A 9,817-nucleotide genomic window follows, 5' to 3' on the forward strand; every position below is an offset into this window, starting at 1 on the left:
GCGCTTCCCTTGTTCTGCCCCACCCCCAACAGCTTTGCCAGCTCTTCATGGGGAGAGGAAGGGTTAACCAAAGAGTTAGAATGACAGAATCTCCTGAGCTGGAAGGGACCCACAAGGATCATCCAGTCCAACTCCTTGCCTTGCACAGGACAGCCCAGCAAGCCCACCACGTGCCTGAGAGCGTTGTCCAAAGGCTCCTTGAGCTCTGGCAGCCTTGGGGCCAAGACCACTGCCCTGGGGAGCCTGTGAGCCAGTGGCCCACCACCCTCTGGGGGAAGAAGCTTTTCCTAAGATCCAACCTAACCCTCCCCCGACACAGATCCAGCCATTCCCTGGGCTCCTGTCCCTGCTCCCACAGAGCAGAAATCGCTGCTGCCCCTTGGCAGGAAACTGCAGCCCCTCAGGAGATCTCAGCTCAGTCTCCTCCAGGCTGAACAAAGCCAGCCACCTCAGACCTCAAGTGCAGGGTCCTGCACCCGGGTCAGGCCTTGGCTGGTGCCACCTGGCACAACATCAACTTGCAAATTTTGCAACACAACAGGGAGGACCAAGAAGGCTTGGATAGGAGAGACTATTTACAAGGGACTGCAGTGACAGAACAAGGGGGAACGGCTTCACACTGGCAGAGGGCAGGATTAGATGGGATTCTGGAAAAAAATTCTTCCCTGGGAGCGTGGGGAGGCCCTGGCACAGGTTGTCCAGAGAAGTCGTGGTTGCCCCATCCCTGGAAGTGTTCCAGGCCGGCTTGGGCGGGCCTTGGACCAACCTTGTCTAGATGAGCTTAAGGCCCCTTCCAACACAAACTCTTCTAGGAGTCTAGGAGTCTCGAAAAACAGGGGGCACCTGCAGAAAGCAGGAGGGGAATAAAAACCTTGGCCATTCAAAGTCAAACTCTTGTTGCAGAAGGTCATCACCTCATTGCGGGGACTAATCTCATGACTTCTCCCCACTGCAAGTTAACATTGCTGAAAGCAATATCCATTGATACAAAAGCACACAATGCAACCAAAACTGCCCGGTGGAAGGATCCTGGAGCAAGCTCACCATCCGGGAGGCAAGAATAGGGCAATTTCTCTGCCTCTGCCCTAAACCTGGCTGTTCTGGCCTTACGCTGGAGAGTCTTTTTCTGCTCTCTATTCCATGGGAAGACAAGTGGGGACAACAAGAAGGGGGTTCTGTCAGGTCACGCTCAAAGGCACTTTAGGTGTGTGCTGGGATCTGCTGCGCTTGGAGATTTGGCCTGGAAAAGGCGGTTCTTCAGGAGTGCTCAGCATCTGGCTCCTCCCGTGGAACCTTGATGTTCAAAGCGGGCGAGGCTATAGCCAAGATAGGTTCTGCCCACTTGAGCTGCTGAACTGGTGGAGTTCTCCTGGCACTTCTGGGCCTGGTGATTGCATGGGTGTCAGTTGGCTGCTTTGGAGAAAATCTGGGCCTTCAAAGAAACAGGGACAGGACCAGATTGAAAACTGTGAAACTGTTGCAGAAAGTGAGGCTGGGCAGCAAGAGCCCAACCCTAAAAATGAGGGTATTTCCCATGCCCTGGCCTTCGGAGAAGGGCAAAGGGAAACAAGGAGCTCGGCCCATCAAGAAAGACTAGCTGCGCGGTGTTTTAGGAGACAGGGTGGGCAGCAAATCAGGTGGTGGGGTTAGAGCAGGGAGTGAGGGGGAAAAAGGACATCAGACAAGAAGGAAGAAGATCCCTGAAGAGGCTCAAGTCAGCTCTCCTGAGGTGCGTGGTTCTGATCTTCCATGGTGCCCTGCTTCCTCCTCCCCCAGTCCTCAACTCCACTCTTAGGAAGAAGAAAAAAGTGCTCGCCAAGTTTGTAGGGTAGCCGCAGTTTGCGGTAAGAAGCAGTAAGTTCCTGGTGGTTCAGTTGTTGGCTCCCAAGTGGTGGCCTTTGCCCAGAGACAGGGGGAGCGATCAGCAGCAGAGAAGGTCTCAGGTGGCCACGTCCTCCGTTTGGAAGTGTGCTGTGGCCTGCGTTTTGAAAAGCGCCAGTGACCTTGCGAGCCCCCTGCTAAGGACATCATGGGGGACAGCGAGCAGGCGTGTGGGGAAGCCTGTCAGCCCGGAATGTGTCAGCCAGTGGAGAAACGCTGCGGAGGGAGCAGCGCTGCAGGCCAAGGGGATAAAAGGGGGCTGCGACCTCCACTGAGTTGAGAGGCCTCCCTGAGGTTTGTTCAGTGAACTCTCCCTTTCACTGGAATCAAAGTTGATTCTTCTTACTTAGCTCCTCTGTCTCCTGGTATTTCTGTGTTTCCCAATACCTGGAATTTCAGAATACCACAGTCCCATGGTCTCTACAGCCAAGGCTGTCCCTTGCCTTCCCATCTCCAACAAGGCCTTTCCTGGGTGTTAGTACGAGGTGGAGCAGCACAGCATTCCTTGGGAGAGGCATCACCCCCTTGGGTCGGGAAGCTGGCGTCACTGCTTTCTAGGAACCTCCTGGGCTGTTTGCGCTTGGCTGTGTTGCTTTTCCAGCTGCTCTCAGGGTAGTTGAATGCCCCACGAGAGCCAGGGACTGTGACTTTGAGGCTGCTTCAAGCTACCTGTAGAGCTCTCATCCCCATCCTGCTGCTGCTCAGGAGGCCCGTGGTGTCCCCGCAGTGCCCTCAGCAGTGTTCCCATCCCCAGCCTGCCCTTTGATCCTGACCCATGGAGTCCCGAGTGGCTCGCCATCCACCCCTCAACACAGCTCAATCCATTCCAAGTGCTGCCTCCCAGAGATCTATGGATGTCGTCTCCCTGGACTTCTGTGAGGCCCTGCATTATGGTTCCCAGCACATTCTTCCCTCTCCCTTACCGCCCCTGTCCAATGAAGCCCCGCAGTAGCCTAGAGGAGCTCTGTAGCTGGGGCTGCAGTGGCATGACTGGGGACATGGTGGGCTCACTGGGAGCAGTGGGAGCAGCCTTCTAAAGCACCAGGAGGGCTTTAGAAAGGGAGGTTTAGGTTAGATATTGGGAAGAAATTCTTTACAGAAAGAGTAATCAGGCATTGGAATGGGCTGCCCAGGAAAGTGTTGGATTCTCTGTCCCTGGAGGTTTTTAAGATGAGACTGGATGTGCCACTTAGTGCCATGGTCTAGTAACCACGGCGGCGGTAGTGGATCAAGGGTTGGACTTGATGATCTCGGAGGTCCCTTCCAACCCAGCTGATTCTATGATTCTACAACAGCAACCCTGACCACTCCATGCAAGGATTAGGACACCTGTCCCAAAGGTTGAGAGCAGGAGGAGTCTCACTGTTTGCTTGCTGGCTGTAGGCTGCAAAAGCTTTCATAGAATCACAGAATGGGTTGGGTCGGAAGGGGCTTTAAAGATCATCTAGTTCCAGTCACCTTCCACAGGCAGGGATACTTTCCACTAGACCAGATCTATTTGGTGGTCATTTGTCTTAGCTGTGATTGCACAAATTAATAAACCCACCAGGTGGTAATAGGTCAGTATAAATCTAACTGCTGCTCCTGATTAAGAGATTCCCAGGACACCCCTTTAGCTGTGTTCCCCCCTGTGCTTTACCAAATAACTCCAGGCCAGAGAGGAAGGGGTTTATTGCCCCACCACCAATTGTTGATTTGGGTTCAGCATTTTAAATGGGATCTGGGGAGAGAGGGCTGGTGGCACCCAGATGGTTCAAGGGAGCAAAGCCTCATTGATGCCTACTTGGGAGGTAACAGAACCAAGGGTTTGCCAGCAAGGAAGTTACTGTGTGTCTGGAAGAGCAGCATTCCTGTAACAGGGGGCTAATTTTCACACATGAATTTCCTATGTGGACTATCCATGGCATGGTGTCACTGCCAGCTCCCAGGTGGCTGCATGAGCCCTGTCCTTGCTCCTGCCTCCAGCCAGTGCCAGATCTGCCTCAACTGAAAACACCCTTCAGGGTCTCCTTTCCAGCCAGGTCAGCCCCTTAAGGGGAGAGTTCCTGTTGGCAATGGATTTGGGAACCAGGGAAGAGAATTTGAAGGCTAGAAATAATATGAGTTAAATAACATAAAACTGTGGCTTAAATGTGGTTTAAAAAGATGGTATTTAACAAGTTATTGCGCCTGTGCAGCAACACTCCAGAGAAAATACATAGAATCAAATTACTGAATATCATCAAATCATGAAAATTCATTCTTCAAGAGTCAAGACATTTAAAGGAGTTCAAGGGACATTTTATTTCACTTTTGATCGTACACCACTTATGGCATTAACATTGATGAATTGTTGGTACCCTGGCCAGTAATTACCTTTTCAATTGAAATAACTGCCAGGAAATCCAGCTGCCTTTCAAGCATCCTGAGTGAAGGTAGATTTGCATGCACGTCAGTGTGTTCAGCAAGCCTCCTGTTCCAGCACGAATGATCAGCAATGTTATCCTCGAGCATTCAAGACAACAACCAGCATCTATTTAATCCATTGGTGGATGATGTAAAAATTACATCCTTACTAGATATTCACAGCCCTTATTAGACATTCATATTTCAACCTGCTCTTTGATGAATTGCTCCAATGTGGGACTTTGCCAGGAGCAGAGCTCGTTTGCTAAGAGAGTTCCAGGCTGGCAGCTGAGGCAGATCTAGTTTACCAGTTTTAGTTGATACATTAAGACAAAGTCTGGTGTCAAAACCCAATGAATATATAAGATGAAGTCTTATAATACAATGGTGATATCCACACATTATATTTATTGTCCGTGGCAGTGGTTAGGACCCTCAAAATGGAATAGAAACTCAGTGTTTCAAGAATCACTTCTAAGTGGGCTCTCAAATACTTTGTGTCTGCTCTTGTCCCTTGAAAAAGTGGCCTGATCCCAAGACTCTGGCAACTTGATTTAATGTGCCTGAAAGTCTCTGTCTCTCTAGATGGCTTTATTTTTTTCCTGCTTTCTGTAAAAAAAGCTCCTCCCCTCCCACATAGCTGAAGCCTGGGGCTGATGATGAAGGTCGCATATCCTGGAAAGCACAAGTGGCTGCTTTCTGCATCACACTGAAATTCGTGAAGGAATTAGTGAACACAATAAGATATTACAAACTTCTTTTAAAAGCCTCATTTTGCAGGGAAAAAAGAGGAGCCATGCAAAGCCAACCTGGAGATGAGGCACTGATAGACTGCAGGTGCTAAGAGGACAAAGATTCATTCAGTCCTTTACTTACTCACTCCTTCTTTCTGGCTATCCACTGCTCTCATCTGTGCATGGAAGGCCTCCTTAAAACAGGCTACGTACTTGGAAACAGGAGATGTGTAATAGGTAAAGGCATTCATTTTTGCCCTTGATTGCATTTATTCATAAAAATATCACTCTATCATTTTCTCACCCTCCCTTTCCATTCAGTCAATTACTAACCAAGTCCCACCGACAGGAAATAAGATTTTATCATGAAAAGTAGCAGTCACAGCTGAGTAAGACCTGCCTTGGAAACGGAAAGATGAAGCCAAATCAGGAAAAAGAAAAATAAATTGCTACCAACAGGCTCGAGACAAAAGTTTAGGCTGTGGTTACAAACTCTCCTCATGGTGGGAAGTATTTACATGCAGGTATTTCTTTGAACCATCACAAAGATGCAGCAGCTCTGTTTATACTGGAGATCTTTGAAGTTTGAAGATCCAAACAACCTCATTTACCATTTTTTTCAAGTTGAAGTGATCTGGAGCTGAGTGAACCCTCCTTACAATTTTTGGCATCCCATCTCTGAGGTGTGTCATGTCACACACATCAATGTCGTTTTTTTCTGTTGCAGGATTTTTCCCATGTGTGCAAAGCACACGTCATCTCTAATGAGCCCAGGTGCTGTGTGCTTCTCAGTGCCAGTGTCTGCCTCTTCCTTCCAGTCCCTTATTGTGAAGCATGACACATTGCATAAGGGAGAACCCGGAAAGCCATGCCCTGCAGCACCAAGAGATATGATCCCAGCTTTCCAAATGATGCTCATCTTTCCCATCATTTTCCAACCCAACATTATTCATTGTGTGATAAGTATCATACAATAAAGGTATTCCCAAATGAGTGTGACATACAGCACGAAGAAGAGCATGTTTGCTCAAAGCCTGCATTAGTTTGGGCAGATTTTTTAATCAACAGTCACTTACAGAAAGCTGGGACTGTCTGGTTGTTCTTTCATTTCCTTACACACATTCATGAGGGAATGTGTCCATTGCCCAAGGTAAGGCAGGCCCCTGGGCAAAACAACTGTTTGACAAGTCATAATACTGTGGGATGTTTCTAACTGAAAGGAAGTAGGTTTAGATTAGATATTAGGAAAAAATTCTTTACTGTGAGGGTGGTGAGGCACTGGAACAGGTTGCCCGGAGAAGTTGTGGATGCCCCATCCCTGGAAGTGTTCAAGGCCAGGCTGGGTGGAACTCTGAGAAACCTGGTTTAGTGAAAGGCATCCCTGCACATAGTAGGGGGGTGGGAATTAGATGATCTTTAAGGTCCCTTCCAACCTAGACCATTCTGCAGTCCTATGTTCAAATATCACTGCGAACTTCAGAGAAATATCCAGAAACAGTAAACAATGAATGGCAGGGGGAGAGAACCAAGGAAACCTCCACAGGTCTCAGTATGGAGACACCTGTGGTAGCTCAGCACAGCAGGTACAGCACCATGTGGAGGAATTAGATCAGGTCCCATGAGCAGGGAACCAGGTCACCTGAGTTACCTTGCAAGGGAGAATCAAACTGTTCCAGGGATGTTCCATGACTTGCGCCTTGAATCCAGTGTTCAGTTTTGGTCCTCTCATTACAAGAAAGACATTGAGGTGCTGAAGCACATCCAGAGAAGGGCAACAGAGCTGTGGAAGGGTCTGGAGCACAAGTCTGATGAGAAGCAGCTGAGGGAGCTGGGGATGTTTAACCTGGAGAAAAGGAGACTCAGGGGTGATCTTATCACTCTCTACAACTGCCTGAAAGGAGGGTGTAGCCAGGTGGGAATTAGTTTCTTTTCCCATGTAAGGAGCAATAGCACAAGGGGAAATGGCCTTGAATTATGCCAGGAGAGGTTTAGCTCGGATATAAGGAAAAATTTCTTCACTGAAAAGGGTTGTAAAGCAGGGTGGTAAAGGCTGCCCAGGAAAGTGTTAGAGTCACCATCCCTGGAGGTCTTTAAAAAACATGTGGATGGCACCTCAGGGCATGGCTTAGTGGGGAATGTGGTGGTGGTGCTGAGTTGACAATTGGATTTGATGATCTTGGAGATCTTTTCCAACCTTCATGATCCTATAATTCTATGTCATGCTCTTACCCACTCAGCCAAAAAGGACATGCACTGGGGTTTCTCACTCACTAACACCCTGGTTGTGCAGATAAAAACCATTCTGGCAGGGAGCTCTCTCCAGGATAACGTATGATAATAAATACATTTAAACACATAGGCCTTCACTCTGCTACACCAACCAAATAGCAACTGGTTACAAGTCTGGAGACAAGGCTACAGACATCTTGGGGTCCTTTGCAAAATGTTTGCTTATATGAAATCAAAATTTTACAGCAAGAATATCCCCCAATAAAAAGTTTCTTAACTTATCAGTGACACAGATGCAAACAAAATTCCCCCAAATGTGCTCTGTAATTGGTCTACCCCACTTCTTCAAACCTGGGATATTACAAACATACCTGATAGGGATGATATACCAACAAATGGGTGGGGGTTTTGTGTGTTTTAGGCCTCAAGGAATCATCTGGGAAACCACAAAGTTTTAATGAGCCTGACCCAGAGACATTAGGTTTTATGGAAACAGATTAAAAGAGTTTTACATAACAACTTAATCATACAGTGTAATGAGAAAATAAAAAATATTGCCATAAAGATAAGACATGGGAAATTCCAGTGCTAGAGATATGAAATGTATGGAAATGATAACTAGATGGATACAGAATGAAAATGAAAACAAATGTGAAAGAAGAAAGGCAGATATTTAAAAGAGGGATTATAAGATTATTAAAAGACTAGGACAGTCCCATATCAGAGCAAAATCCCTAATGTTATGTTTTTCAAGAAAGTTTTTGTCATTTTTATGTTTTACCTTTTGCATGAACATAGAGTGAAAGATTAAGGAGTACTGGATCCAGATTTCTGCATTTTCTTAAAGTATCTGTATCTCGGTATGAGGAATGCCAAAATTACATTCACTGGTTGCATGGAAAACCTTAAATGAGGCATCACCTCACTTTAGACTGCAGGGCAAAAGGGGTTAAAAATAAAGATGAAACTGGAGGTGAAGCTGGGGCCTAGGGAAAGACTGACACACCGTTCCTATCACATATCCCAAGACCAAACGGAGAAATAAAACAGGCATAGACTGCACACCCCAGCATTAGGATCTGGACTTCCAAACCCTGACAGTTTTGTGGCTGAAGATCAAGAGAAGTGCTCAGTTTTGGGGCAGCATTGTGTTAAAGAGTGTATAGGACCCGAAGCAGAGCTGTTGAGATAGGGCTCCAACCTGCTGCACACTCCCTTCGAGATGCCACACAGAGCTGCTCCCAGGGGTTCACTACAGCTCCTGTGTCAGGCCCGGCACGAGGATTTTTCAGATGCTGTGGAACGTTTCAAACGGTGACTAAATGCATTTGATTGCCTGTATTGCAGTCTTAGCCAAGGGGCCTGTGTATTGCATTATCCCAACAATATTCCCCATATCAGGTGATCCAAAGCTACAAAACTCACAGATTCATATGATGCTCTGCTAGTGCTTTGCATCACACAATCCCTGGGGAAATATAACTGCATCAGATCCAGTTATGCCGGCACTGTATGTGTGCAGAGAAAGAGGCAACACACATCCTAAATGCTTTTAGTGAAGAGACCTGAACACAGGTGAGCTAAGTAACTTCCTCACAGCCTCACAGACAGCATGAGTGCCCTGCCAAAAGTGATCCTGTAAAGGACCCGCTGCTTGGACTTGCTTCACTCATTCCCCATGACAATCCCATTGTGGTGATAACCCCATGTGGCAGGGTTAAAGGTAGTAAGAAGTCTCACCCACTGACAGCAAAGCTTATGTGAGGCAAGACAAACAGCATCAAGTGAGGTTTGCTCCAGCTACTCCCATCTCTTGTTATACCACCTGTGGCTAAAGGAATAGCTTTTGTGTTTCACACAGGTTTGCATCCATCAAGACCTGCTATTTATGAACTGGGGGAAAACAGCTGTGGGAATACAGGTCTTGACCTGCCTTTTGTCTGTGCCAAGGAATAGATATTTCCTGCCATACTGGCCTGTCAGAGTAGAATTGTTCTTGAAGATGGAGCTGGGGAAGCAGAAAGCCCATGTCCTCTCCGTATGCACCCAAGGGTCTCCTAGTGCCAGAAAAAGAAGCTGCAGCCATGTGAAGCAACACTGTGGTGCAACATAAGTTGACACTGCTGACAGAAATGTATTCCAAGGATTAGCTCTGACCTGGCAGGCTTTGTTCTGGATCAGACCCAGCACAGACTGTACTGTGCTGTCTCTAGGTCAAATCAGGTCTCATCTGACTGCACTAAGCCCATATGGTATCTCACCATGGCAGTTAACCACTTCCTTCTCCCATATTGTCTTCTCTGTGTGTCCTCCTCCTTTTCCTTCTACTTCCTCCTCCTCCTTCTCCCTTGCACTACCACCAGTGCTCCCTGGAAAGTGCTTAGAGAGTGGATCCACCCAACACTTACCCAGCAATGAAGTGGGTGATGTGGTAAGGCCATGTGGCCATGCTAGCAGGTACAGAGAGGACAAAGTGGCAGCAGTCCACATTTGGCTTTGCTGACATTGGCAGGGAACCCCACACCAACTCTGTTGTCAGGATAGTGCATGTGCTGGGTCAAGCATGTATAAAAACACACTTGCTGCCT

Source organism: Neopelma chrysocephalum, unplaced genomic scaffold, assembly GCF_003984885.1.
Source record: "Neopelma chrysocephalum unplaced genomic scaffold, ASM398488v2 Primary Assembly neopelma1_97027, whole genome shotgun sequence".
Classification (NCBI taxonomy): domain Eukaryota; kingdom Metazoa; phylum Chordata; class Aves; order Passeriformes; family Pipridae; genus Neopelma; species Neopelma chrysocephalum.